Consider the following 27,391-nt stretch of genomic DNA (forward strand, 5'->3'; position numbering starts at 1 on the left):
TACATATGAAAATTATTTTCAAAATCTTAACCATGTTGATGCAAAACTTAATTGAGAATTAAGTGTTGAGTTGATTAGATCTAGAATTATGATTTAAGATCTAATGACATTGCATAAAATATGGGGTATGGGTTAGCTCAAATCAGGTCCTCTTAATTGGATTAGACCTAAGGTTAGAATCAAAAAGTTAACGAACTAACTAAAAAAATTGATTAAATCTAACCAAATATTGAATTAGATTAAATTAGAGTTTCTCTAGAACTAATACAATAGTTGTAGATGGTCAAGTTCATGTCTTTGATTAGACTAAATGGACCTTGATTGTAGCTCAGTGGTTGAACCTGAATCATTAGGCTGGTCAAATCAAAACTAATTAATCAATTGATGTCTAAGGTAAGTTTGGCATTTTGATCGATGATTTTTAATTGGAAGTGACTTACCTGACCATTTCGATGGTGTCTAAGGCAAGCTTAGCAGACCCTCCCACCGATCTCACTTACCTGGCCAATTTGGTGAGTTATGTCTTGATTAGACTGCTAAGTGATTCGAGTTGACCTATGCAATTAAGGTTGATCAGTATGACTGATCTTGGTACCAGTTCAACTAGTATGATCCTGATCTAATTCAATGACTTAGTGAAGTCAGTGGGAGGATTATGGTTTACTGGTTGATCTCTTCTCATCTCTTCTCTAAATTGATTCTTAAATCTTCTAAATTATTAGATCCATAAAATGAGCTAGTTATAGGGATAACTAGATCATAGCCTCCTATTAAGGTAAATGATAATGGGTATATTATTTTTGATTGATATTGCAGGCACCATCCGTTTGGTGTTCTCTCTGAATGATGAAATCATCATTCATCATATGATGACTCTGTTGTACTATCTGATGATGGTTGGGTTGATCAAGCCATCTTTGGACCTGATCATTCATTAGTTAGAAATACTGAGTGGGTTCATGTTAATGGTTTGACCTAACTGAAACTTTCAATGGAGGCCCATCGCCTATTGAAATAAAATTTGAGATAAAATTAATTACTAAAAATTATTTAAAAAAATAATTAGTTGAGAACCTACCCATAGATGCATATGGATTGACCGAGCCATCCTCGGACTTGTATGCAGTCTGTGTGGATTTTAGTACCCACTAAAGAATTAAGGTAATTCTTCGGATTGGAGGTAGAGGCTACCAATTCGACTAAAATAGTGAGAAAATCTTTAGACTAAAGTCTAAATCTTTAGGCTTAATCAATTCATAAACATAGAGGTCTTGTATTTTTTTTAGTTATGACTAGATGTATATTGCTCCATTCACTGTTTGATAATGACTTATAAGATCCAACTTCGATAGATGGTATCGAAAGTTGTAAATAGTTCTAGAGCATGAATAGATCCTAAATATGATTATGGATTTAGCACCTGAAGTTTTCACATCCAACACATGTGATGCGATTAAAGGTACTTATCAGAAGTGGACAAATGATTATATCATCGTGTGGTGTTATAAATAGCAGCAAAGAATATAAATTTTGTTGTAAATTCGATAATGCTCAGTGGGAGAAAATTTTTCAAATATTGAAGGAGTTCTTTTGCACCTCTGAAGATGTATCTTTAGTATGGTAATAATTCTTTGAGAAAGAAAAAGAAAAAGAAGGTGCAAAAGAGTCATGCTTGGGCTAATGAGTCCGAACTGATAAAAGAGTCTAAGATTAATCTAGTCTGGCAGAGTCTCTTGATCCGAACAGACAAAGAAAGTAAAATCAGCAAAGGATTACTGAATAAGGTACTTATATGATAACACCTTTTGATTTCTCTATTTGTGATACTACTACCTAGATATTGGATATCGAAAGTCTATGCAAATTATTGCAACGACTTCAAATTAGTAGAAAGATTGAAAACTACAAGAGATTTTTGAATATTGAAGTTGGAAGTCATATTCCAATCATAATTTTAGGAATCATCGAGCTTATTTTTAATTTCAACAATATCATTTCAGTGATTGTCACTATTGTCTAATGATTTTATGATTTCATTATGAATGATGTCAAAATCATGTGGACAACTAAAAAATGATATTTATGAATAGTCATAGTCTGTTAGTGTAATGTACATAACAAATAAATCTTAAAGTAGATAATATCACAAATATCTATCTTTGATAATTTAGGCTCGATCATTAAATAAAAATAGGATCAACAAGAGATAATTCTCGAAGTCAGTGATTGTGAATCATTGTCAACCTGTTAATTCTATCTCTTTAGTAAGATGACCAAATTATTTTTTGCTAAAAAAGGTGAACGAGCCAATGATGTTTTAAGTCTGATACATATTGATGTATTGGATCTACGAACATGTTTACCATAAATTTAGATTATTTAAAATATTTAAATAATTTTATAATAAGATAGAGAAACAAACTTGAAAGAGCATTGAAACTCTTCGGTCAAACTAAAGAGGATAATGCCTTTCTGGTGAGTTTTTTGACATATCTAAAAGAGAATAAGGATTCTCTCTTATTGGAATCGACTTTGTTTGATATAATTCGATCCATGATGGGGTTTAAAAGTCTGTTAGTCTCCTTTTAGGGTTATGCTCTTAAGACTCTTGTTATGTTCTAAATTGGATTTTGAATTAATTAGTCGCAAAGACTCCATATGAGATACAGACTAGGCGTAAGCCAATACTTTCTTACCTTAGGGTTTGGGAGTGTTTCATTTATGTCGAGCATTTGCAGATCGATTAGCTTGGATCTTGATCCTATATATATTATTTTGTAGGGTAACCAAAGAATCTAGGAGATATAACTTCTACCATGCTAAAGAACAAGAGTTGTTCGATATTTTTTTTAAAAAAAGAGTACCTTGGTAAAGGTACTGATGCTTTTAATATGGAACTTATGAAGTTTGACAGGTAGAAGAACTGACACAATTTAGTAAATTCATAGAATCAGATTGAATTAGATCAAATTCAGAACCCATTGTAGAGGCACCATTAAAGAGATCTAGTAGAGTACCACATCCGTCGGATAGATACTTTGGTATTTAGTTCTAGGATGTGATCTTGTTGAACTCGATGAAAACAATAAAGATTTGATCACCTATATGGATGTCATGTAGAGGTTTGACTCTGATTAATGGCTTGGAGCCATAGAGTCTAAAATGAAGTCCATAAAGATCAACGATAGATGGTATCGAAAGTTACAAATATTTTTAGAGCACAAATAGATCCTATATATGATTATGGATCCAGCACCTGATGTTTCTATGTCCAGCACACATGATGCGATCAAAGGCTCTTACTAGAAGTGGCCAAATGATCATATCACCATATGGTATTTTTGAGAGCAGCAAAGAATATGAATTTAGTTATAAATTCGATGATGCTCAGTGGAAGAAAATCCTTCAAATATTGAAGGAGTTCTTTTGCACCTCTGAAGATGTGTCTTCAGTAGGGCGATAATCTTTTGAAAAAAAAAAGAAAAAGAAGGTGCAAAAGAGTCATGCTTGGGCTGAGGAGTCTGAATTAACAGAAGAGTATAAGATTAACCTACTCTGGTAGAGTCCCTTAATCCGAACAGACTAAGGAAGAAAAATCAGCAAAGGGTTACTGGATAAGGTACTTATATGATAATACGTTATAATTTTTTTATCTGTGATACTACTATCTGGATATTGAATATCGAAAGTTCATGCAAATTATTGCAATGACTTCAAGTTAGTAGAAAGATTGGAAACAACAAAAGATTTCTAAATGTTGGAGCTAAAAGTCATATTTCAGATCTGGCTTTAGAAATTTTCAAGCAAGTTTTTGATTCTAATTGTTGGTGCAGAATTCCGTCGACACTGGAGAAGCTGGAGTCGAGGAGATCGCGTCCGCCATCGAGATCTGCAAGGAAAGTCTAAACCGAAGTTGGGGGTGCTCCGGCAAGACCCTTCGACGCTCAAGTCAGTACTCTGCCTCAACAGAAATGGAGCACTCAAAAAAAAATTTAGCAGAGTTTCGAGATAGAGTTTTTGCTTAGAGAAGAACATATCTGGGGGTCCCTTTTTATAGATGGAGAGCGTAACTGATTGACAGCGACGTCTGTAACCGCCTGGTAGTGGGTCGTTCGGGGCCACGCGGAGTTTGTTATGGAGAGTAGTGGCGTCAGGGGGCCATTCAGGACCACGTGGAGTTTATTATGGAGAGTGGAGTGATGTCTGTTGTCGCGACTTGCCAGAGAGTAGTGGAACCGCGTGAAATCTGTTACAGAGAGTGGAGTGGGGTAGTGGCCATTGTCGCGACTTGCCAGAGAGTTCGGACCTAATGGTTGAAGCTCGGCTGGGACGTCTGATGGAGCGGAATGGCTCTCTGTCTCAGCAATCCAGAAGAAGCTCGGATGTTTCCAAGGTTGCTGACGAGTCTACTGTTGTCAGATGCCTTGGGCACTGATGCTACAGGTGGGAGTCATCTGCTGTAGAAGCTCGGATGGGGACTTTCTGTTGGTGAAGTTCGGTAGAAGTCTGATTGCCAGAGAAGTCCGTCTGGGATTTGCCTGATGTGGAAGCTCGTCTGAAGATTGAACGCCAGAGAAGTCCAGTTTCATGCGGAATCCGACAAGGGGTCATCCGATAGTGGAGTTCGGATGGCACTGTGGAGGTTTATCTGTTGGAGGAGTCTTGAGGACACTATGGAAGGTCGAACGTTGGAGGAGTCCGGAATTCAATTCTGCTGTATTCCATCTTTTGTAGGAGTCTGAAAGGAGTCCGCTTATTGTAGAAGCTCGGACGGAGATCGGTTGTCGTGGAAGCTCAGATGGAGACTTCTTATTGTAGAAGTCCTGCTGCTGGAGAAGCTCGGTCATTGACGAAGTCTAGAAGAGGTTCAGAGTAGAGATCCGACTGGTGAAGCCCGTCCGTTATAGGAGTTTGTCTGTGATCCATCCACTGTAGAAGTTCGGATGGAGTTTGACTCTTGTAGGAGCTCGAACGAAGTCCGCTTGCAATAGATGTTCGGGGTAGAAATTCGATTCTTGTAGGAGTTCGAATGAAATTCGGAAGGCAGTCGATCAATGTAGAAATCTGGATGGGGTCTAGCTACTGTAGAAGTCCTGCTGTTGGAGAAGTTCGGACATTGATGAAGTTCGAAAGAAATTCAGAGTAAAGTCATTCGTGGTCGGAAGAAGTCTGGAAGAGATTCAGAGGATAGCCAATCACTATAGAAAGTCGGCTGATAATGAAGCCCAGGGAGCATTTAGAGCAGTCCGATGGATGAATGGGGGAGCTCATTATCGAAGAAGTCTGGATGGTATTATGGAAGCTCGAACGGTCGAGGGGGTTCAGAGAGACGCCACACAAGGTCAGAAGCCGAAAGAGCCTTGGAAGGGTCGGCCTTTTACAAACTTCGACTGGGGGTATTTTATACTCAACACCAGTCCCCCTACTTTCGAGTTCGGGTTTCAAATGAAGGAAGTACAGAAAAATTTTCACAGTCGAAGTTGCCTCCCTCAATTTTCATACTTGGTTGTTTTCAGATATTTTGGTGTTTGGCATGCTGGTGCTGGAGTCTTTTCGAATCGAGACGATTCGAAAAGATTTTTTCAAGATTTCTGCTAGAGCATGGCTCTGGATACGGTGTAATAATGGTTCTATCAGTTGTCGGTCACTTTCAGTCACCTGCCATGATGAGTGGGACATGTGACGGTTGTAGATCGACCAGAGGAGATCCGCGATCATTATTCCACCGGACCTCATCGCCTATTTAAACCCACCCTCCTCCTTCAGGGGCTTTACTTTGCCTGAAAGTTTCTTCGGTCCCTCCTTCTTTCTGAGAGTTTCGTTCTTCCTCGACATCCTTTTCGGCCTTAGGCGTTCTTCGAGTCGTCCCCATCTCCACATCTCTACATCCTTCGGATCAGCCTAGGTTAGTTCCAGAACTTCTCTTTTTTTTCTTTTTTTCTCTTGCTATTCTTCTTTCATTTTTCTTCCTTTACATTCCACCTATTCGATTTTCCACAAACATCCTATTTCTTATTTTTTTCAATTTTTTTGGGATCTTTAAGGTTTTTACTCGATTCAAAATGTCCTCCAGCACTTCCTCCTCTAGCAGTTCTAGGAGTTCGTCCATTCCAGCTCTCCAAAACTTTAGTTCTGTGGATGAACCTCATCCGATCTTTGTACCAGACAGCATCCCCAGCTCTCTGACTTCGAAGAAACTCTCACTGATTAGGATTCAGTACGGAGTTCCTCTAGAGTACGAGTTGGAGATTCCTGGGCCGATTGGCCGGGCTAGCGCTCCTCCGCCCGGCTGCTTCTCTTTATACCAAGAAGCTTTTTGCATCGGGCTTCGACTTTTGCTTCCACATTTTGTTATTACTCTCTTTCGCTTCTTAAATATTTCTTTAGTTTCTATAGCGCTGAACTCCTTTAGGTTTTTGATAGAATTTCTTTCCCTCTGTAGTTTAGCTGAAGTTCGGCTGGCTCTTTTTTTGTTTAAAAATTTCTATACCTTCAAGCGTCATTCCTCGGCAAAGGACTGGTGGTACTTCTCCCCTCAGTTCGATAGAAAGGGGTTGCTGAAAGGTGCCCCCTCTTCTATTCACAACTGGAAGGAGAGGTTCTTCTACGTCCGATGCCCATCCTTGGAGCTCGGGTTGCCCCCTGGGGCTCCCTGAGGGATTCCATCCGTCGGGCCTCCAGTCTGGGATAGGACGATCTTGAAGCCTCCAATAAACTCGAGGCTTATCCAGCCCCTCTTCTCTCCAACCTCCTGAAAGAACAACTCTTGTTTAACATTGGCCTAAGCCCTCTCAACCCTACCGGTATATATATATTTTTTTTTGCTTTCCCTTTCTTCTTGTTCCTTTGTTAAGCTGTGTCGATCTTCGTTCACTACAGATATGGACGCCGACATAGCTCGAATGCTAGTCCAGGGTCTCCAGACCCACAAAAGGAAAGGCGCAGCATCCTCGGGGGCAGCGAAGAGGGCAAGGGCAGAAGAGACCAGCTCGGCCACACCTACCCAGGCGGCCATTGTCATCGACTCTCCCTCCAACGTCGAGCTCACAGTCCCTCGGGCCTCTTTAAGGAGGCCCCCGACCGAGGTTCCTGCTCCAGAGGCCTGGTCCGAGGAGGCATCGGGGGCTGAACGGAGAAGGAGAAAGAAGACATTGGCCTACAAGAGCCGTAGTAGCAGGGCTGCCATCGAGGAGGCCGATGGCTTCGAAGAAGATCCGGAGAAAAATCCCTTCAACAATAGGGATATAATAAAGAGATTGGTCGACGGGTGCATCCTGCCCGAGGTCATTCGCAGGACCGTTCACGCCGATCCTGAGCAGCGGATCTGGGACTCTCTGGGGTCCTTTCTCGAGGTAGGTCAATTTACTCCTTTCTTCTTCTTGCCTCTTTGCTTAGCTTATTCCTCAATTTTTATATTGACTCCCTGGCCGCTCCTGTAGATTGGGCACCAGCTCATCGCTAACATCGAGGCGATGAACAATGCTAGGAAGGAGGCCGCCCAGGCGGAGGAAGGTCGCCTGGCCGAGGCCACCCACCTCGAGGAGAAGATCGTTGAAGTCGTGAGTCTCCAAGAGGCGCTGCAGAAGGAGGAGCAGACCTCGACAGACTTGAGGGCCACCTTGGAGGAGGAAAGAAAGAAAGCAGAGGCCGAGGTCTCCGAGTTGAAGGCGCAGATCCCGACCCTGATCTTGGAGGCAATGGTCCAGGCAGTGGAGGAGTTCAAAACCTCCTCCGAGATGAGGGATCTGAAGGTCAAGTTCGGCCAGGCCGCCTTCAACAAGGGCTTTGAGCTCTGCCAAGAGAAAGTGGTCGGAAAGTTTTTCGAGCTGGACCTCGGCTTCCTAGATGAGGTATCTGACGATGAAGCCAGGCCTTCTGAGGCTGCTACCAGTCTTCCTCCAGCCGAGACTTCCTCGACTACCGCGGCTGCCACGGCCGACCTTCCGAGGGCACCGAGCCCCTCCACTTCTGCCCCAGAGGTCCGAAACCTCTAACTTTGTATTCTCTTTTTTTTTTGTTGTAATTTTTTATCGTTCTCTTATACTTAAGAACTATTTAATCAATGAAATCGGACTCTTCTTTATAGAGGACTCCTCTTTTTTACTCTGCATTTTTTTCTTCTCTTTTATTTTCTGGCACTAATTTGCGTTGCGGCGCTCTTGTCTTCCAACGACAGTGCCCTGCCGAAGTTCTTCCCCTACCACAAGGGATTTCTCTGAAGTCGATGATCCGAGATCTCAGAAGAAAAGTTCGTCACTTGATGAAAAAATCAAAAAAACTAGATGACGAACTTCACCAACTGAGGAAGAGCTATTCGAAAGTCACTGCGGAGGCTACTCACTTTCGGGACCTCCACAAAAAGGGTTTCATGGACTACACCCGGAGGAAGGCTGACTTCGTGACAGAGCTTAAGAAACTTCGAAAATATGTCAGCGACCGATCTTGGACTCAGGCTTCCAAGATCAGCTCCCTTGAAGTCGAGTTGGCGGCTGCACGGGAGAAGATCGACCAGTTGGAAGGGAGCTCGTCCTGGCTCACGACTCAGGCCGACCACGACCGAGACTGATCGAAGAAATTCTCCAACTTTCAGAAGTAGCTACAGGATGCCGAGGCGAACTACAATGCCTACTGAGTCGGCTGGTGCGGGCAAATAGACGACTATCGAAGGAAGCTCAAGGCGGCGACCGATGAGGTTGCCCGCCTTCAGAGGCAGTTGTCTGAGAGAGTCCAGACCGTCTCTGTACAAAGCTTCGATGAGCTTCGCTCCTTGAGGGGAACCATGGAAGAACTATCCGTGGACCTTAGGCAGCAGAAGGCCGAACTACAGTGGCTGAAGATTCAGCTGGCCTACGAGCAGCAGGCGGTCAAAGATACCGAGGCGGAGTCTGAAGTTCTGAGGAAGAGGCTTCGGGAGTCGGAGGGCGAGAGTCGATGGTTCCACCAAATGTATCAGGAGATGCTGTTAAGAAAGAAAGAACTGGAAGAAGAAGCCAAAAATTTAAAGCAATCCCTGACGATGACTGGAACCGAGAGTTCGAAGTCGGAAGAAGTCGAGCTTCCTTAGAGCTTCTTTTACCTTTTATTCTTCCATGTATTCCTTTCTTTTCTTGTCGTTTTTTTTTTTTGGCCTTCAAAGGCTTTGTAATGCACACTTTACTAATGAAATGAAAAAAAAATTTTCCATTATCTTGTCCATTCTTGCATTAAGTTGTCATTTACCGAACTTCTTTTGTCTTTTGTCTTGTTCAATGTCGACGTCGTTTGAAGATTCCTAACCGTCGCCGTGTTGATTTATCCCTTTTGTTCTTGACCGAAGGTCTTTTCGAGGCCACTCAAGTTTGATACTTTCTCCCGATGCTCGAGCTTGGAGGTCCAAACTTCTCGTTACCTTGAGGAAGTCGATTCTCTCCTACCAGTGCTGGGTTCCCTCTTAGAGACTAAGGATTTTTGACAAGAGTCTCCTTCCTCATTGAGATGAAGTTCCTCATGTCTTTGATGTAGTTTATTTTTTTCTTATCACTGGCGTGGCTCGTCACTTTCCCTTTTTCTCTCTCTCTTTTTTTTTTATGTTCGAGTGAGGGTTGTCCCTTTGCTCTTAACGGGGTTGTAGGGGTGTAGAGGAGCCATTAAGGAGGCTTTCCCCCTCATCTGATCTTGAACGATTGGATCTTCATTTGTATTAGGACGAGGTTCTCCTCCTGTTCCCGGCACAGTCAATTTCAGCTCATGTTAGGACGAGGTTCTTCTCCTATTCCTAACAGGGTTGTGGAGGCACGTAAGGGCCATTGCAAGGGCCTCTCCCCCCTTCCGATCTTTAAATAACTGGGCCTTCGACTTTGCTCATGTTAGGATGAGGTTCTCTTCCTATTCCTAACATGACTATGGGGGCACATAAGGGCCATTGCAAGGGCCTCTCCTCCAATTCGATCTTTAAATAATCAGACCTTTGACTTTGCTCATGTTAGGACGAGGTTCTCCTCCTGTTCTTAACATGACTGTGGGGGCACATAAGGGTCATTGCAAGGACCTCTCCCCCCATCCGGTCTTTAAATAACCGGGCCTTCGACTTTGCTCATGTTAGGATGAGGTTCTCCTACTATTCCTAATATGGCTGTGGGGGCACATAAGGGCCGTTGCAAGGGCCTCTCTCTCCATCCGATCTTTAAATAATCGGGCCTTCAACTTTGCTTATGTTAGGATGAGGTTCTCCTCTTGTTCCTAACATGCTTAGTTTTGATTGTCGGAAGGAGCTACTCCCTATCGTTACGAGCTTATGCCAAAAAAAAAGATATGCAAATATGAAAGAAATTTTTATTTAAGGTAGAGTTATTGGTAATATATTTATAGATTTTTCGAATCCCATAGTCGCGAAAGGTTTGCTCCCCGTCGGGGTCCTCCAGAGATGGAGTTGATGATCCCAATTGGAGGCCGATCTTCAGGCTGCTCCTCCTTCCTTGGTAGCTCCGATTGTGGCAGGGCCCTCGACCGATCTTCCCTACCTTCAGGCCAGCGTCGAATGAATCTGTCGAGCCGACCCCATCTGATGAGCTCCTCGATCTCGTCTCGGAGCTGAATGCACTCCTTCGTGTCATGGCCGTGGTCACGATGATAGAGGCAAAACTTTTTAGGGTTGTACTTTTCGAGGTGTGTGCGCATCCTTTCCGACTTTGGCAGTTGCTCCCTGACCTCCATCAGCACTTGAGTTTTCATTGCATTGAGAGGGGCGTAGCTGTGGAATCTTCCTAGAGGAGAGCCCCATCAAACTCTATGGTCCAGACTTCTCTGCCTACGAGCCCAGGGAGGAGTCTGCACACACTTGTGTCCAGAGGGAGTTCGAGAATGTGATCGAGCTTCACTCGGCCCTTTTTCAACTGCGAGCTTACTGGAGTCTCCCGTTTGCCACTCCTTCGCGGCCTCCTCGTTCTTCAGCTTGAAGGCTTCCTCTGCTCGGGCATATCCTTCGACCCGAGCCAGCAGATCAGCGAAGTCCCTGAGATACTTCTTTTCCAGAGAGAACAGAAGATCGTTCTTTTGAAGACCGCTCTTCAGGGTGGCCATTGCAACCGATGGGTCCAAGTTTCAGACCTCCAACACGGCGGCGTTAAATCGGTTGACGTAAGTTTGGATGGATTCTCCCTCCTTTTGCTTGATGTTGATGAGGGACTCCGAACCTCTTCGGGGATGCCGGCTGCTGACGAAATAAGCAACGAACTGGTGGCTCATCTGATCAAAGGAGAAGATAGTACCTGGCTTCAGTGTCGAGTATCAATTTCTTGCTGCTCCCTTCAAGATAGACGGGAAAGCTCAGCACAGGATGGCGTCTGGTGCACCATGGAGCAGCATCATTGTCCGGAAGGCCTCCAGGTGGTCAACCGAATCTGAGGTTCCGTCGTAGCTCTCGAATTGGGGGAGCTTGAAGTTCGACGGGATTGGTTCCTGCATGATCATTTGAGAGAAAGGAGGGTCAGTGCAGATGTCCTCACCGTAAGCAGTGGGAGCATGGCAGAGCTCTTCGATCCGTTGGTTCATCTTTCGAAATCTTTGATCCAGGAGGTCCTCTCGACTGCGAGTCTCGAGGGTCTTCTGATGGAACGGAGGTAGGGACTCTCCGGGATTAGAATCATGATCGGATGGAGGGCTCTCCGCCTTCTGCTTCCCCTTTCCGGGGAAGACAAGGCGACTGTCCCAAGTGGCCGGCCCGATCGTCGAATTCTGAAACTTTGGTGATGCTCTTTCCAGTCGCACTGATGCTTGCGGCTGCTGCTGCAAAGCTGCACTGCTTCGATGAGGCCCTTGACCTGCTGAACCAGCAAGTCAAACTGCTCCATGCCGACTGCCGTTGCCGGAGGAGGAGCCTGGAAAACTGGAGATGAGGTCAGAGCTTGCGGGGCTCACTAGAAAACTGGATCGCCTGGTGGATGCCCTTCGGAGAGGCATCAGGTGGAGATCTGACAAGAGAAGGAGAAGAAGATGTCGGAGAAGATGATCGGAGATGGTCCTGTTGAGCACTCCTTTAAGAACAAGGGTACTGCGAAGACACAGGCCCTTCCTCTAGCGCCAATTCTGTTAGTACAGAATTTTGCCGACGCCAGAGAAGCTGGAGTCAAGGAGATCACGTCCGCCGTCGGGACCTGCAAGGAAAGTCTAAATCGGAGTTGGGGGTGCTCCGGCAAGACCCTCCGACGCTCAAGTCAGTACTTTGTTTTAACAGAAATGGAGCACTCAAAAAGAATTTTAGCAGAGTTTCGAGATATTTTTGCTTAGAGAAGAACGTATCTGGAGGTCCCTTTTTATAGATGGAGAGCGTAACTGATTGACAGCGATGTCTGTAACCGCCTGGTAGTGGGTTGTTTGGGGCCACGTGGAGTTTGTTACGGAGAGTAGTGGCGTCAGAGGGCCGTTCAGGGCCACGTGGAGTTTGTTATGGAGAGTGGAGTGGTATCCGTTATCACGACTTGCCAGAGAGTAGTGGGGCTGCTTGGAATCTGTTACAGAGAGTGGAATGGGGTAGTGGCCATTGTCGCGACTTGCCAGAGAGTTCGGGCCTGACGGCTGAAGCTCGGCTAGGACATCTGATGGAGCGGAATGTCTCTTTGTCTTAGCAATCCAGAAGAAGCTCGGATGTTTTCGAGGTTGCTGACGAGTCTACTATTGTCGGATGCCTTGGGCGCTGATGCTACAGGCGGGAGTCATCTGCTGTAGAAGCTCGAATAGGGACTTTCTGTTGGTGAAGTTCGATAGAAGTCTGATTGCCAAAGAAATTCATTTGAGATTTGCCTGATGTGGAAGCTCGTTTGAAGATTATCCACCGAAGAGGTCCAATTTCATGCGGAATCTGGCGAGGGGTCATCCGACAGTGGAGTTCAGATGGCGCTGTGGAGGTTTGTCTGCTGGAGGAGTCTTGAGGACACTGTGAAAGGTCGAATGTTGGAGGAGTTCGAGATTCAATTCTGTTATATTCTGACTTTTGTAGGAGTCTGAAAGGAGTCCGCTTATTGTAGAAGCTCAGATGGAGACCGGTTGTCATGGAAGCTCAGATGGAGACTTCTTATTGTAGAAGTCCCACTGCTAAAGAAGCTCGATCATTGATGAAGTCCGAAAGAGGTTCAGAGTAGAGATCTGACTGGTGAAGCCCGTCTGTTGTAGGAGTTCATCTGTGATCCATCCACTGTAGAAGTTCGAATGGAGTTCGACTCTTGTAGGAGCTCGGATGAAGTCTGCTTGCAATAAAAGTTCAGGGTAGAAATCTGATTCTTGTAGGAGCTCGGATAAAATTCGAAAGGCGATCGATCGCCGTAGAAATCTGGATGGGGTCTGGCTACTGTAGAAGTCCTGCTATTGAAGAAGCTCAGACATTAACAAAGTCTAGAAGAAATTTGGAGTAAAGTCGTTCGTGGTCGGAAGAAGTCTGGAAGAGATTCAGAGGGTAGCCAATCACTGTAGAAAGTCGGCTGATAATGAAGCCCAGGGAGCATTTGGAGCAGTCTGGTGGATGAATGGGGGAGCTCATTATCAGAGAAGTCCGGATGGTATTATGGAAGCTCGGACAGTCGAGGGGGTTCAGAGAGATGCCATACAAGGTCAGAAGCCGGAAGAGCCCTGGAAGGGTCGGCCTTTTATAAACTTTAGCTGGGGGTATTTTATACCCAACACTAATAATGTCATTTTAGGTGATTGTCACAATTGTCCATTTTGACGAATGTAATTTTTGTAGGCCTTCTGACCAAGGATGGATTTACATTATCAACATAGAATGATTTTTGTGATTCCATTGTGAATGATGAGAAAATCATATGTGAACAATGAAATTTACAAATAGTCATAGCCTATTAGTATATAGTACACAACAAATAAACTCTTTAGAGTAGATAATGTCATGGAAGCCTACCTTTGACAATTTAAACTATGTCATATAAATAAGAATAGAATCAACAAGAGATAATTCTCGAAGTCAATGATTGTGAATTATTATCAACCTATCAAATCCTATTTTCTTACTAAGATGACCAAGTCACTTTTTGCTGAAAAGGTGAATAGCCAATGATATTCTGAGTCTGATACATATTGATGTATTGAATCTACGAATATGTTTGCTATAAATTTAGATTATTTGAAATGTTCAAACAATATCTTAATAAGGTAGAAAAACAAACTAGAAGAGCATTGAAACTCTTCGATCAGACCAAGGAGAAGAATGCTTTTTTGATGAATTTTTGATATATCTAGAAAAGAATAGGATTCTCTCTTATTGAAATCGACTTTGTTAGACATAGTTCGATCCATGATGGGGTTTATAAGTTTGCTAGTCTCCTTTTAGGGTCATGCTCTTGAGATTACTTGTCATGTTCTCAACTGGATTCTAAATTAATTAGTCACAAAGACTCAGGTAGAATAGGGAACTTACTGAATCAACTCCTTGGAATCGGAGGCCATATGAGCTCTAGACTAGGCGTAAGCCGATATTCTCTTACCTTAGGGTTTGGGAGTTTTTATTTTATGATAAGCATTTGCAGACTGATTAGCTTGGATCCTGATCTTATAAATATTATTTTATAAGGTACCTCAAAGAATCTGAGAGATATTACTTCTAAATTGCTAAAGAACAAAAGTTGTTCGGCATTTCTTTTAGAAAAGGAGTATCTTGGTGAAGGAACTGATGTCTTTTAATGTGGAACTTATGAAATTTGACAAGAAGAGAAACTGACACAATCTATTAAACCTATAGAACTAGATTTGATTAGATCAAATCTGAAACTCGGTGTAGTGGCACCGTCAAGAAGATCTGGTATAGTACCACATCCATCGAATAGATATTTTAGTTTTTAGTTTTGGGACATGATCCTGTTGAACTTGATGAGAACAATAAGGATCTAATCATCTACATGATGCCATGCAGAGGTCTGACTCTGATTAGTGGCTTGAAATCGTAAAGTCCGAAATAGAGTCCATGATGGTCAATGGTGTATGGATACTCATTGATCCACTCAAAGGAGTAAAATCTATAAGGTGTAAGTGGATCTCCAATAGGATTAGAGGGCACAGACAAAAAGGTGAAGACCTAAAAAGCTCATCTGGTTGTCTAAGGATATTGTCAACATTATGGTATTGGCCATAATGAGATATTTTCTCCTATGACAATATTAAATATTTCAGAGTTGGAACATGTATTTTGATAAATAATCAAAATGCTGACTTCATTGAGAATGAAGAAGAACCCTGTAAATACAAATGAGTTAATAGTTTTATGAGTATATTTCATATTTTGTATGTGAATGAAATTCTCTTAATCGGGAATGACATTCTTTACATTACAGAAAATAAAGGTTTTACTGTTATCATTATTCTCCATAAAGGACTTGGAGAAAGCATCCCTCATTCTAGGGATGAAGATCTATAGAGATAGATCTAAGAAGTTGCTTGGATTATCCCAATCTATGTACATTGAGTGTTAATGAGTAGAATTTATTTTATTATGAACACCATGTACAAGACAGGATATGGTATACTCACTACGATAGTGAGTGGATACCTGAAAGATCTGGATAAGAATCACCAGTAGGTCGTGCTTAAGTATTTGAGAAATATTAAAGGCCGGTGACTCAGTTATGGAGAATCTGACTTAAAACTTGTGAAATTTGACTCTAATTTTTAGTTAAATATAATAACAACAAGAACATATCAGAATACATCCTTATCCTAAATAATGGAACAATTCGCTAGAAAAGTTCCAAGTAGAATAATATTGCAAATTTAATTTGCAAGACAGAATGCATTACAGCATCTGATGCTTATAAGGAGCTATGTGATTGTAGAGGTGAAGGAACCAGATCTAGGGATTCAGGGTTAGATCTTGAAATTTTTTCAAGATCAGGCAGCAGAAGACTAAAATAAATCAAAATTTATCTTATAAAATCAAAGAATCCCTAGATCTAAGATCCTATTACATGATTATTACATGACATTAAATAAAAAATTAAAATATAAAGAGCAAGAAATACATGTTGATCATATCAACATGTTTCTATACTACATCTAATGTATGTAAAATATAATAGATCAGATCTATTACCTTACAAGTTAGATGTTCTAACTTTGCTAATCTGGGTTTTGCTGATGATATTGTGAGCCGCACATGCATCCGACCTCTAGGAGTCATCCACACGAGCCCACGAATTACGATCAGAAATCTTGGTCCAGGAAATCAACACAGTATGCTAGTACTGTGCTGATCCTTCTTCGATGGTCGATCAGATGCCTCCTTCTTCTTGATTTGGATTCTTCCAAAGATGAGAAGTAGGAGAAGGAGTTTTAGATATGAAACACTCTCAAAAAACTCACAGATGAAGGAAGAGAAGAGGTGAACTCAGCAACCCTAGAAGAAGACCCTCTTCTTCTTCTCTTTGCTCTCACCTAGACACCTAGTTTTGTGTCTATTATATCCCCACACCCCAATACTCTTTCTCTCTAATTTTCACATGCTCCAAAGGACTCTCAATGCTCTATAATCCACAAAAATTTTAAGAAAAAATTCATCTTAAATAAAGAGATATGAGGAATCTTTATCTAGGTCAAATACCTAGTCAAGGAAAATCCAAACAGGGCAAGACAAGGGGTGCCCAACTCATGGGTGCCCCCTCTTTCTTTTTCTACTATAGACCATCAGCAAAGGGTGCACAATATATGCCATAAAAGCCATGAAAATTGTTGGGTATAAAATACCCCCAGCTGAAGTTCATAAGAGGCCAAATCTCTCGAGATCCCTCCGACTCTGTGCGGCATCTTTTCCGAATTTCTTCGGCAGCCGAATTTCCACAATGTCGATCGAACTCCTCCAATGGGTGAGCTCCTATTGAACCTTTCGGACTTCTCCAATGGCAAACTCCTTCGACTGTCCATCGGACTGCTTCAAGTGCCCTCCGGACTCCATTATCAGCCGACCTCTCGTAGCGAACGACTGATCTCCGAATCTCTTCAGACTTCTTCCAACCACGATCGACTCTAGTCCGAACTTCCTCCGGACTTCGTCAATGGTCGAACTTCCCCAATGGCAGATCCCTACAGCGATCGAACTTCATCTACGTTTCTACAGCGGCCGACCACCTTCTAGATTTCGCCCGAGCTCCTGAGAGAGCTGGGTTTCTGCCCCGAACTTTTATTGCAGGTGGGTTTCGTCCGAACTTCTACAACGAACAGGCTCCGCTAGTGGGATCTCTACTCCGAGCTTCCACTACAGATGATCTACTTCGAGCTTCTACTACAAACTGTCTACTCCGAACTCCTACTACAAGTGGTCTACTTCAAACTTCTACTACGAGCAGCCCGCACCGAACTTCTACCGCAGACTCCAGTCGGGCTTCTTCAAAAAGCGACCCCCCATCTGGACTTCTACGAGAACCAGACTCCGACCGAACTTCTGTAGCGGACAGATTCCGGACGAACTCCTACAACAGACGGGCCCCAGCGGTCGAACTTCAACAACGTCAACCAGATTTCCACAGAATCTCCTAGACTCCTCCAGTGGGTGAACCCCACCGACGCCATCCGAAGTCCACTGTCGGTCGACCTCCTACCAGATTCCTCATAAAATCAAACTTCATCAATGAAAAGTCTCCGTCCGAACTCCTACGATAGATGACCTCCGCCTGCAGCATTAACACCTTAGGCACCCAACGACAATGAGTTCGCCAGTAACCTCAGAAACATCCGAGCTCCTCTCAGATAGAGAGCTACCCCGCTCCACCAGAAGCCCCGACCGAGCTTCAACCGACAGGCCCGAACTCTCTGGCAAGCCATGATGATGGCCATGATTCTGCTCCATTTTCTGTAACGGATCCCACGTGGCTCCACTACTCTCTGGCAAGTCACGACAATGGATATCACTCCACTCTCTATAACAGACTCCACGTGGCTCTAAACGGCCCCTGACTTCTCTACTCTCCGTAACAAACTCTCCGTGGTCCTGAACGGCCCACTACCAGGCGGTTACAGACATCGCTGTCAATCAGTTATGCTCTCTGTCTATAAAAGGGGACTCCCAGATATGTTTTTCTCTAAGCTCAAAACTCTATCTTGAAATTCTGTCTAAAATTTCCATTCGAGCACTCCATTCTTGTTGAGGCAGAGAACTGACTTGAACGTCGGAGGGTCTTGCCGGAGCACCCCCAACTTCGGTTTAGACTTTCTTTGCAGGTCCCGATGGCGGCCGCGGTCATCCCAGCTCCAGCTTCTCCGACGCCGATGGATTTTTGCACCAACAGGATTGGCGCTAGAGGAAGGGCAAGTGTCTTTGTGATACCCTTGTTCTTAAAGGAGTGCTCAACGGGATCGGTTTCGATCATCTTCTCCGACATCCTCTTCTCCTTCCTCTACTAGATCTTCACCCGATGCCTCCCCGCAAAGCATCCACCAGGCGATCCATGGCCTCTGTGGCCAGATCTCAGGCTCCGGCCTCACCTCCAGTTTTCCAAGCTCCTCCTCCTCCTTCGACGATGGCGATCGGTGCAGAATAATTCAACCTGCTGGTTCAGTAGGTCAGAGGCCTCGCTGAAGCAGTGCAGGCCATGCAACAGCAACAACAGCCGCAGGCGTCGGTGCGGTTGGAGAGAACGTTGTCGAAATTTCAAAATTCGATGGTTGGGCAGGCCACTTGGGCCAGTCACCCCGTCTTTCTCGGAAAGACAAATCCGAGGGTGGAGAGCCCTCAGTCCGATCACGATTCTACTCCTGAAGGATCTCTACCTCCAGTCTGCCTGAAGACCCTCGAGACCCACAGTCGAGAGGACTTTCTAGATCGAAGGCTCCAGGAGATGAACCGACGGATCGAGGAACTCCGTCACACTCCCCCTGCTTATGGTGAGGACATCTATACTGACCCTCCCTTCTCTCAAATGATCATGCAGGAACCAATCCCGCCAAACTTCAAGCTCCCTCAATTCGAAAGCTATGATGGGACCTCAGACCCAATCGACCACCTGGAGGCCTTCCGGATAATGATGCTGCTCCATGGCGCGTCAGACGCCATCCTGTGTCGAGCTTTTCCATCCACCCTGAAGGGAGCAGCAAGGAACTGGTACTCAACATTGAAGCTGGGTACCATCTTTTTCTTTGATCAGATGGGCCACCACTTTGCGGCTCATTTTGTTAGCAGCCGGCATCTCCAGAGGGGTTCAGAGTCCCTCATCAACATCAAGCAGAGGGAGGGGGAGTCCATCTGGGCTTACATCAACCGTTTCAATGTCGCCGTGTTGGAGGTCCGAAACTTGGACCAATCGATCGTGATGGCCGCTCTGAAAGGTGGCCTTCAAAAGAACGACCTTTTGTTCTCCCTGAAAAAAAAGTTCCCCAGGGATTTTGCCGATTTGCTGGCTCGGGCCGAAGGATATGCCCGAGCAGAAGAAGCCTTCAAGATGAAGGACGAGGAGACCGCGAGAGAGCGGCAGGCGGGAGACTCGAGCAAGCCCGCAGTCAAAAAAGGACCGAGTGAAGCTCGATCATATTTTCGAACTCCTCCCGGATATAGGCACGTCCGGACTCCTCCCCGAGCTCATAAACAGAAAAGCCCAGACCGTCGATTTCGGTGAGGCTCTCCTCCCGGAAGATTCCACAGCTACGCCCCTCTCAACGCATCGAAAACTCAAGTACTGATGGAGGTTAAGGAGCAGCTCCCAAGGCCGGAGAGGATGCACTCGCACCCCGAAAAGTACAACCCGAACAAATTTTGCCTCTATCATCGTGGCCACGGCCACGATACAGAGGAATGTATTCAGCTCCGAGATGAGATCGAGGAGCTCATCAGATGAGGTCGGCTCGACAGGTTCATTCGACGCCGACCTGAAGGAAGAGAAGATCGACCTAGGGCCCTGCCACAACCAGAACCGCCAAGGAGGGAGGAGCAGCCAGAAGATCGGCCTCCAATTAGGATTGTCAACTCCATCTCGGGGGGACCCCGTGGGGAGCAGACCTTCCGCAGCTATAGGGTTCAAAAAATCTACGAATGTATTACCAACAACTTTGCCCTGAATAAAAATTTTTTCATATTTACGCATTTTTTCTTTTGGTATGAGCTTATAACGACAGAAGATAACTCTCCCATACAAATGAAATTAAGCACGTTAGGAACAGGAGAAGAACCTCATCCTAATATGAGCAAAGTCGAAGGCCCGATTTTTTAAAGACTGGATAGGGGGAGAGGCCCTTACAACGGTCCTTATGTGCCTCCACAGTCTTGTTAGGAACAGGAGGAGAACCTCGTCCTAACATGAGCAAAGTCGAAGGCCCGATTTCTTAAAGACCAGATGGGGGGAGAGGCCCTTACAACGGCCCTTATGTGCCCCCACAACCTTGTTAGGAACAGGAGGAGAACCTCGTCCTAACATGAGCAAAGTCGAAGGCCTGATTTTTTAAAGACCGGATGGAGGGAGAGGCCCTCACAATGACCCTTATGTGCCCCCACAGCCTTGTTAGGAACAGGAGGAGAATCTCGTCCTAACATGAGCAAAGTCGAAGGCCCGATTTCTTAAAGATCGGATGGAGGGAGAGGCCCTTACAACAGTCCTTATGTGCCCCCACAGTCTTGTTGGGAATAGGAGGAGAACCTCATCCTAACACGAGTTGAAACCGACTGTCGAGAATAAGGGGAGGACCTTGTCCCGATGCAAGCAAAGATTTGGTTGATCGACAAGGAGGAAAGCTTCCCCAATGACTCCTCTACACTCTCACGACTCCGTCAAGAGTAGAGGGAAGACCCTCACTCAAATATAGAAGAAAGGGGGAAGCGAAAAGAAAAAGCGACGAACTACACCAGCGATAAATGAAAAACGAGCTACAGGGAACCTCGTCCCAACGAGGAAGGAGATTCCTACCAAAAACCCCCAGTCTCTAAGAGGGAAATCAACACAAGTCAAAGATAAACCGGCCTCCTCGAGATAACGGAAAGTTTGGACTTTCGAGCTCGAGCCTAAGGCGACAAACAAAAAGGGCAAATTGACATGGCGACAATCAGAAACCACTAAACAACGACGGCATCGAATAAGACAAAAGACAAGAGGAATTTGGTAAATGACAACTTAATACAAAAATGAACAAGGTAACGGAGAATCTCCTTTTCATTTCATTATCAAAGTATACATTATCAAGCCCCGGAGGCCAAAAAAGAAAAACTACAAGAAAGGAAAAAGAATACATAGAAGGACAAAAGTTAAGAAGAGCTCTAAAGAAGCTCGGCTTCTTCCGACTTCGAGCTCTCGGTTGCAGGTCCTTATTGGAGACTGCTTCAAGTCTTCGACTTCCCCTTCTAGCTCCATCTTTCTTAGCAACATCTCCCGGTACATCCAGTGAAACCGCCGACTTTCGCTCTTCGCCCCGTTCTGCTCCGTTTCCAAAATCCTAACCTTAAGAGGAAGAATGCAGGATAAAGCCCGAGGAACGATAGTGGCGGCGATGACGACCTGCTTCAAGAAGAACCGGAAGCACCCCGGTGGCCGCGGTAACACCGGAGGCATGCACCACCACCGCATCCTCTCCGACAAGTACCATCCCGAGTACTTTGGTAAGGTCGGCATGCGCTACTTCCACCACCTCCGCAACAAGTTCTACCGTCTCACCGTCAACGTCGACCGCCTCCGGCCCCTCATCCCCGACGATGTCAAGAAGTCTGCCGTTGCTCGTGGCGACAACTCCGCTCCCTCGATCGGTGTCACCCAGTTCGGCTACTTCAAGATCCTCGAGCGAGATGCACGCCTACCAGCTTCTTTATTAAATCCTTGTTGTTGAAGAAATTCTTCCTCGGGTCCTCTTCGAAGCCGAAGGAGTCTTCAATGGCAACTCGACGGCCGCTGAACTTTCTCCTCCTTTCGACCCCTGGCACCCCCTCGGGACGGACTTCCAGAATGGGAACCTCTGCGGGAGAATTCATGAAAAGACTCGGGGAACTGAAGGCTCGGCGTCCAAAGGGATGTCAGCAGCAAGGGCAGTCTGGGCAGGTATGGCTGAGCTCGCCTCTCCCACTCTGATCTTCTTCGCCGGCCCGGTGGTTGCGGCGCCTTTTCTCTTGTAGGCCTTGAGGCCCCTGGCCAGCAGTTGTACGGCTTCCGCGTCTTCCGCATCCATGCCTACAACAAAAAGACAAGGGGGAGAGGTCAAAAAAAAAAAAAAGAGAAAAGGGGGGAGAGAGAGAGAGAAGAAGAAGAAAAATCTCAAAAAATCGAGGGAAGACTGCAGATAAACTCTCGGAAGCTACACAGACGGAGCAAGAAGAAGAACGAACAACAAAATGATGAGAGAGCAATGAAGTTTTGGAATCAACCTGGATTGGCTCGAGGGAAGCAGGAAGGCGGCAAAGACGGTGGGAGTTGACTCAAAGAACACCTAAGACCGAAAAGGATGATGGAGAGGAGCGGAGCTCTCAGGAAGAAGAAGAGCACCAACTGGACTTTCAGGCGAAGTGAAGTCCCTGGAGGAGAGGAGTGGGCTTAAATAGGCAACAGGGCCCGACGCAGTAATGATGGCAGATGTCCCCAGGCCGACCACCGCTCGCCACGTGTCCCACTCACCATGGCGAGCGGTTGACTGCTGACGGGGCCATTATTGTGAGGTACATAGGGCAGCCTCCAGCGAGAATTTCGAAAAGTCTCTTCGGATCGCCTAGGGCAGCGCTCCAACGGAGGTTTTCGAAAAGTCTTCAGAACGCCCAGGGCAACGCGCCAACGGGGATTTCGAAAATTCTCTTCGGATCACTTCGATCCAAAAAGACTCCAGCACACGCGTGCAAAATGCCAAAATATCTGAGAACGGTCGTGCACGAAAATCGAGGGAGCAACTTCGGCTGTAAAAATTTCTCTATACTTCTTTCATTCAAAACTCGAACTCGAAAGTAGGGGGACTGGTGTTGGGTATAAAATAACCCCAGCCGAAGTTCATAAAGGCCAACTCTCCCAAGATCCCTCCGACTCTATGCGGCATCTTTTCCGGATTTCTCCGACAGCCGAATTTCCACAATGTCGACCGAACTCCTCCAACGGGCGAGCTCCTATTGAACCTTCCAGACTTCTCCAATGGCAAACTCCGTCGACCATCCATCGGACTGCTTCAAGTGCCCTCCGAACTCCATTATCATCCGACCTCTCGCAGCGATCGACTGATCTCCAAATCTCTTCAGACTTCTTCCAACCACGATCGACTCTAGTCCGAACTTCCTCCGGACTTCGTCAATGGTCAAACTTCCCCAATGGCAGATCCCTACAGCGATCGAACTTCATCTACGTTTCTACAGCGGCCGACCGCCTTCTGGATTTCGCCCGAGCTCCTGAGAGAGTCGGGTTTCTGCCCCAAACTTTTATTGCAGATGGGTTTCGTCCGAACTTCTACAACGAACAGGCTCCGCTAGTGGGATCTCTACTCCGAGCTTCCACTATAGACGGTCTACTCTGAGCTTCCACTACAGACGGTCTACTCCGAGCTTCCATTATAAACGGTCTACTCCGAGCTTCCACTACAGACGGTCTACTTCGAGCTTCTACTACAAACTGTCTACTCCGAACTCCTACTACAAGTGGTCTACTTCAAACTTCTACTACGAGCGGCCTGCACCGAACTTCTACCACAGACTCCAGTCGGGCTTCTTCAAAAAGTGACCCCCCATTTGGACTTCTACGAGAACCAGACTCGACCGAACTTCTGTAGCGGACAGATTTTGGACGAACTCCTACAACAGACGGGCCCCAGCGGTCGAACTTCAACAATGCCAACCGAATTTTCATAGAATCCCCTAGACTCCTCCAGCGGGTGAACCCCACCGACGCCATCCGGAGTCCACTGTCAGTCAACCTCCTACCGGATTCCTCATAAAGCTGAATTTCGTCAACGAAAAGTCTCCATCCGAACTCCTATGATAGATGACCTCCGCCTGCAGCATTGGCACCCAAGGCACCCAACGACAATGAGTTCGCCAGCAACCTCAGAAACATCCGAGCTCCTTTCAGACAGAGAGCTACCCCACTCCACCAGAAGCCCCGATCGAGCTTCAACCGACAGGCCCGAACTCTCTGGCAGGCCACGATGATGGCCACAACTCTGCTCTATTTCCTATAACGGATTTTACGCAGCTCCACTACTCTCTGGCAAGTCACGACAATGGACATCACTCCACTCTCTATAACAGACTCCACGTGGCTCTGAACGGCCCCTGACGCCTCTACTCTCCGTAACAAACTCTCCATAGCCCTGAACGGCCCACTACCAGACGGTTACAGACATCGCTGTCAATCAGTTATGCTCTCCGCCTATAAAAGGGGACTCCCAGATACGTTTTTCTCTAAGCTCAAAACTCTATCTTGAAACTCTGCCTAAATTTCTGCTCATGCACTCCATTTCTGTTGAAGCAGAGTACTGACTTGAGCATCGGAGGATTTTGCCGGAACACCTCAACTCTGGTTTAGACTTTCTTTGCAGGTCCCGGTGGCGGCCGCGGTCATCCCAGCTCCAGCTTCTCCGACTTCGATGAAATTCTGCACCAACAAATATGTTCAATTATGCTTCATCATAATATATCAAAATATAATATTTTTATAATAAAATATTATTCATCCAATTCATGCATCGTTTCACAAATCATGTGAGAAAAATATTTTATAATTTATCGATAAATCTAAAAATATAAAACATTACTTATCTCAAATGCATTCCAATAAATCTACATAATTCTAGAAGTTTTCTTCCAAAATTTTTTGTTCATAGATCATATCGTGATATCTCATGATCAAACATCCACAATCTTATACAGGATTAATTTCAATAATTAGAAAGACATGAATAATTAAGAAAGAATTGATGGACACCCGTATCCCATCGTCCAGATTGGTTCGATCATCTAATTTCATATGATCAAAATTCAATTAGGACATAGATGGTTCAAAGTTTGGCTATCGGGTCAAATCAGATTTTTAGAGTGATAGAATTGAGATTTCTTCATTGGATTCATCAACCAAGTAGAGAGAATCAGAGAGAATTTATAAGGTACAATCCAAATTGATCAGGTGACACAATCCAACATCGTGATTGGTCCAAATCAAAATGATCTAATCAAATCATGGTTCAATCAGTATTCAGATGATTCAAAATAAAATTATAGATGAACAAATCTAATGGTTTATGGTCTGATCAAGATGAGTGCCAGCACGCTGTCCGACAATTATGGATTTGGACTCTACATTAGAATCAAAGCAAAAATATTAAAAAAAAAATTTCATTGATTAATCTTTTTAGAAAGAGAAATCAATCAAAAGAGAGAAAAATTTAGAGAGAAAAAATTTTAGAGAGAGAATTTTAGAGAGAAATTCATCTTGGACTCTTCAGACGATATGATTCAATAAATCTCATCGATCAGATCAAATCATGCTGAAATTATCATGTGGATAATTCAATAAAATCATGAGAAATAAAATCTAAAATTATCTGATCTGATCAAAGTGGGTGTCGGTTTACCGTCCGACGATCACATATTAAAATTCATTATTAGGATCAATTTCAATTCATCATCATTCTTCTCAAAATTCTAGAAATCTTAGGAGAGAAATAATCTAGAGAGAAAAAGTAGAGAGAGATTAGAGAGAGAAAGAAAAATTTTAGAGAGAAGAAAAGAGGGAGAGAGAGAAGAGAGAGAGTCTATATTTTTTTTTTATTTTTTTTCTTTTTTTTTCTTCCTTCTTCTTCCCGTGTCTTGCCTTGGGCCAAAACAGGGGATCTCAAATCCCTTCGTTGGCTGGCCAACCGACGGCGCAGCCGGCATGGGGGTGGCCATCGGCAGGAGGAATTTGGTGGCCGGCGGCGACCACCAGTGCTCAAATCCAAACAAAACCGAAATTCCTTTCTCAAAGAAATCCGGTAACTCCGATCGTCGGCAAGCGTGCACACCAGTACGGGAAAAAAGGAGGAGAAGAGAGGAAGGGGAGGAGGCTCACCTTCGATGTCGGCGAGGCTTTTCGGTGAGAAAATTGGAAGGGCACAGAGTCGGTCTTCCGTGATGGTTTTTCGACGATCTCCGCCGTTTGGCTTCAGGATTCTTGGTGGGAGGAAGGTAGAAGGGTCTCCCCTTAAATAGAGTCGGAGGGGAAGAGTTTGACTCCTCCCCGATGAGCTTTCCGATTCTGATTAGGAGCCGATCGGAAGAATAAATTTTTTTTTTATTTTTTATTTTTTATTGAGCTTTTGATGTTTTGGACTTGGTCCGGAGCTCAGATGGCCGGGTCACGACAATATAAGACTAGGATTACACTTGACCCCACGAGTTTCCATTCAAGGATTTTTATAGGGGCAGGGTGGGGCCCAAGTGTTAACAAGTTATGCAATTAAACATGGTGCGGTGTCTTTACCTATTAATCAAGAGTCAAGCCCTAGGAGCTGATAAACTCAAGCAGCCTTATTTTATAACTTTGATCAAAAGGAGAGGGGAGAGAGGGGAGCCAATAATGCGTGTACTTATTGTAATCAAAATCCATTTAATTCCAAAGCGTGCATTAAAGTATATGCACTGACGATGGAGCAAACCCCACAAAAACAGTAATGCATCGCTTCTTCTGAGTACCAACATGTCCTTTACAGCAGAATCATAATATATATATATATATATTGTTCAGGGATGGTACTGTACCTTGTCTATTTTTTCTTCGAAGTTTTGGCCATCAGCCCTCCGTATTCCGTTCTATTCTCCTCTTAAGCTTTCTTTCCTTCTTTTTGTTGTCTCTTTCCTCGTGGATGAACTTTCTTTTCTTCTGTACCTGTTCCCTGACACAAAAAAAAAAGGAAGCAGCATCCCAAGGCCGGGGGTTGAAACCAAATGGGTAACACAGAAAAGGAAAGACATGAACACAAGAAACAGCCGCTGAACCCAAGGAGAAACGCTTGGGAGAAAAGCGAGAGTGGCCTAACGCCTGGTAGAGGAACAGGAAGAGGAAGAGTTGGAGCATCCCATGGCTGGGGACTGCAGATCAGCGCCGTTGCTGTTTGCCACGTGTTCCGTGCATGACACTGGGACTAGGCACAGCCCTCGGCTCCTGAGATAATTTGTCCTCCTCTCCTCTCCTTTCCCCTCCTGCATTACAATAAGTCCACAGAAAAAAGGTCTCGAGATTAGTAGTAGCAGAAGGAGAAGAGGAGGAGAGAGAGACACAGAGGTGTGGCCTTACATGCAGGTGGGTAGGAGATGGCAGCCGTTGCAGGTACGGAGAGCTCAGAACCTGACAGAAAACAACAGAAGAGCAAGGAGGAGCAGCTGAGGGGAATAGTGAATGAGAGAGAGAGAGAGAGATGGATTTGTAGAGCAGAAAGTCTTTTTTTTTTTTTTGTAGAGAGAAGAAGTAGATCTTTGCTTCTGGTACACTACATCCACTGGTTGCTA

The 27,391-nt window shown here is 44.8% G+C and overlaps 1 protein-coding gene across 2 annotated transcripts in view; it reads right to left on the minus strand.

Moving 5' to 3' along the window:
- The window catches only part of LOC109505082 (probable polygalacturonase At1g80170), a 57,270-nt gene extending 30,349 nt beyond the window's left edge, over positions 1 to 26,921 (minus strand). For both annotated transcript variants that reach the window (XM_073248971.1, XM_073248970.1), the window contains exon 1: positions 26,645 to 26,921. The gene's annotated coding sequence lies outside the window, so the exon portion shown is untranslated. The remainder of the gene's footprint in view (positions 1 to 26,644) is intronic.
- Positions 26,922 to 27,391: the final 470 nt, after the last annotated feature.

This window comes from Elaeis guineensis, chromosome 15 (assembly GCF_000442705.2).
Source record: "Elaeis guineensis isolate ETL-2024a chromosome 15, EG11, whole genome shotgun sequence".
Classification (NCBI taxonomy): Eukaryota; Viridiplantae; Streptophyta; class Magnoliopsida; order Arecales; family Arecaceae; genus Elaeis; species Elaeis guineensis.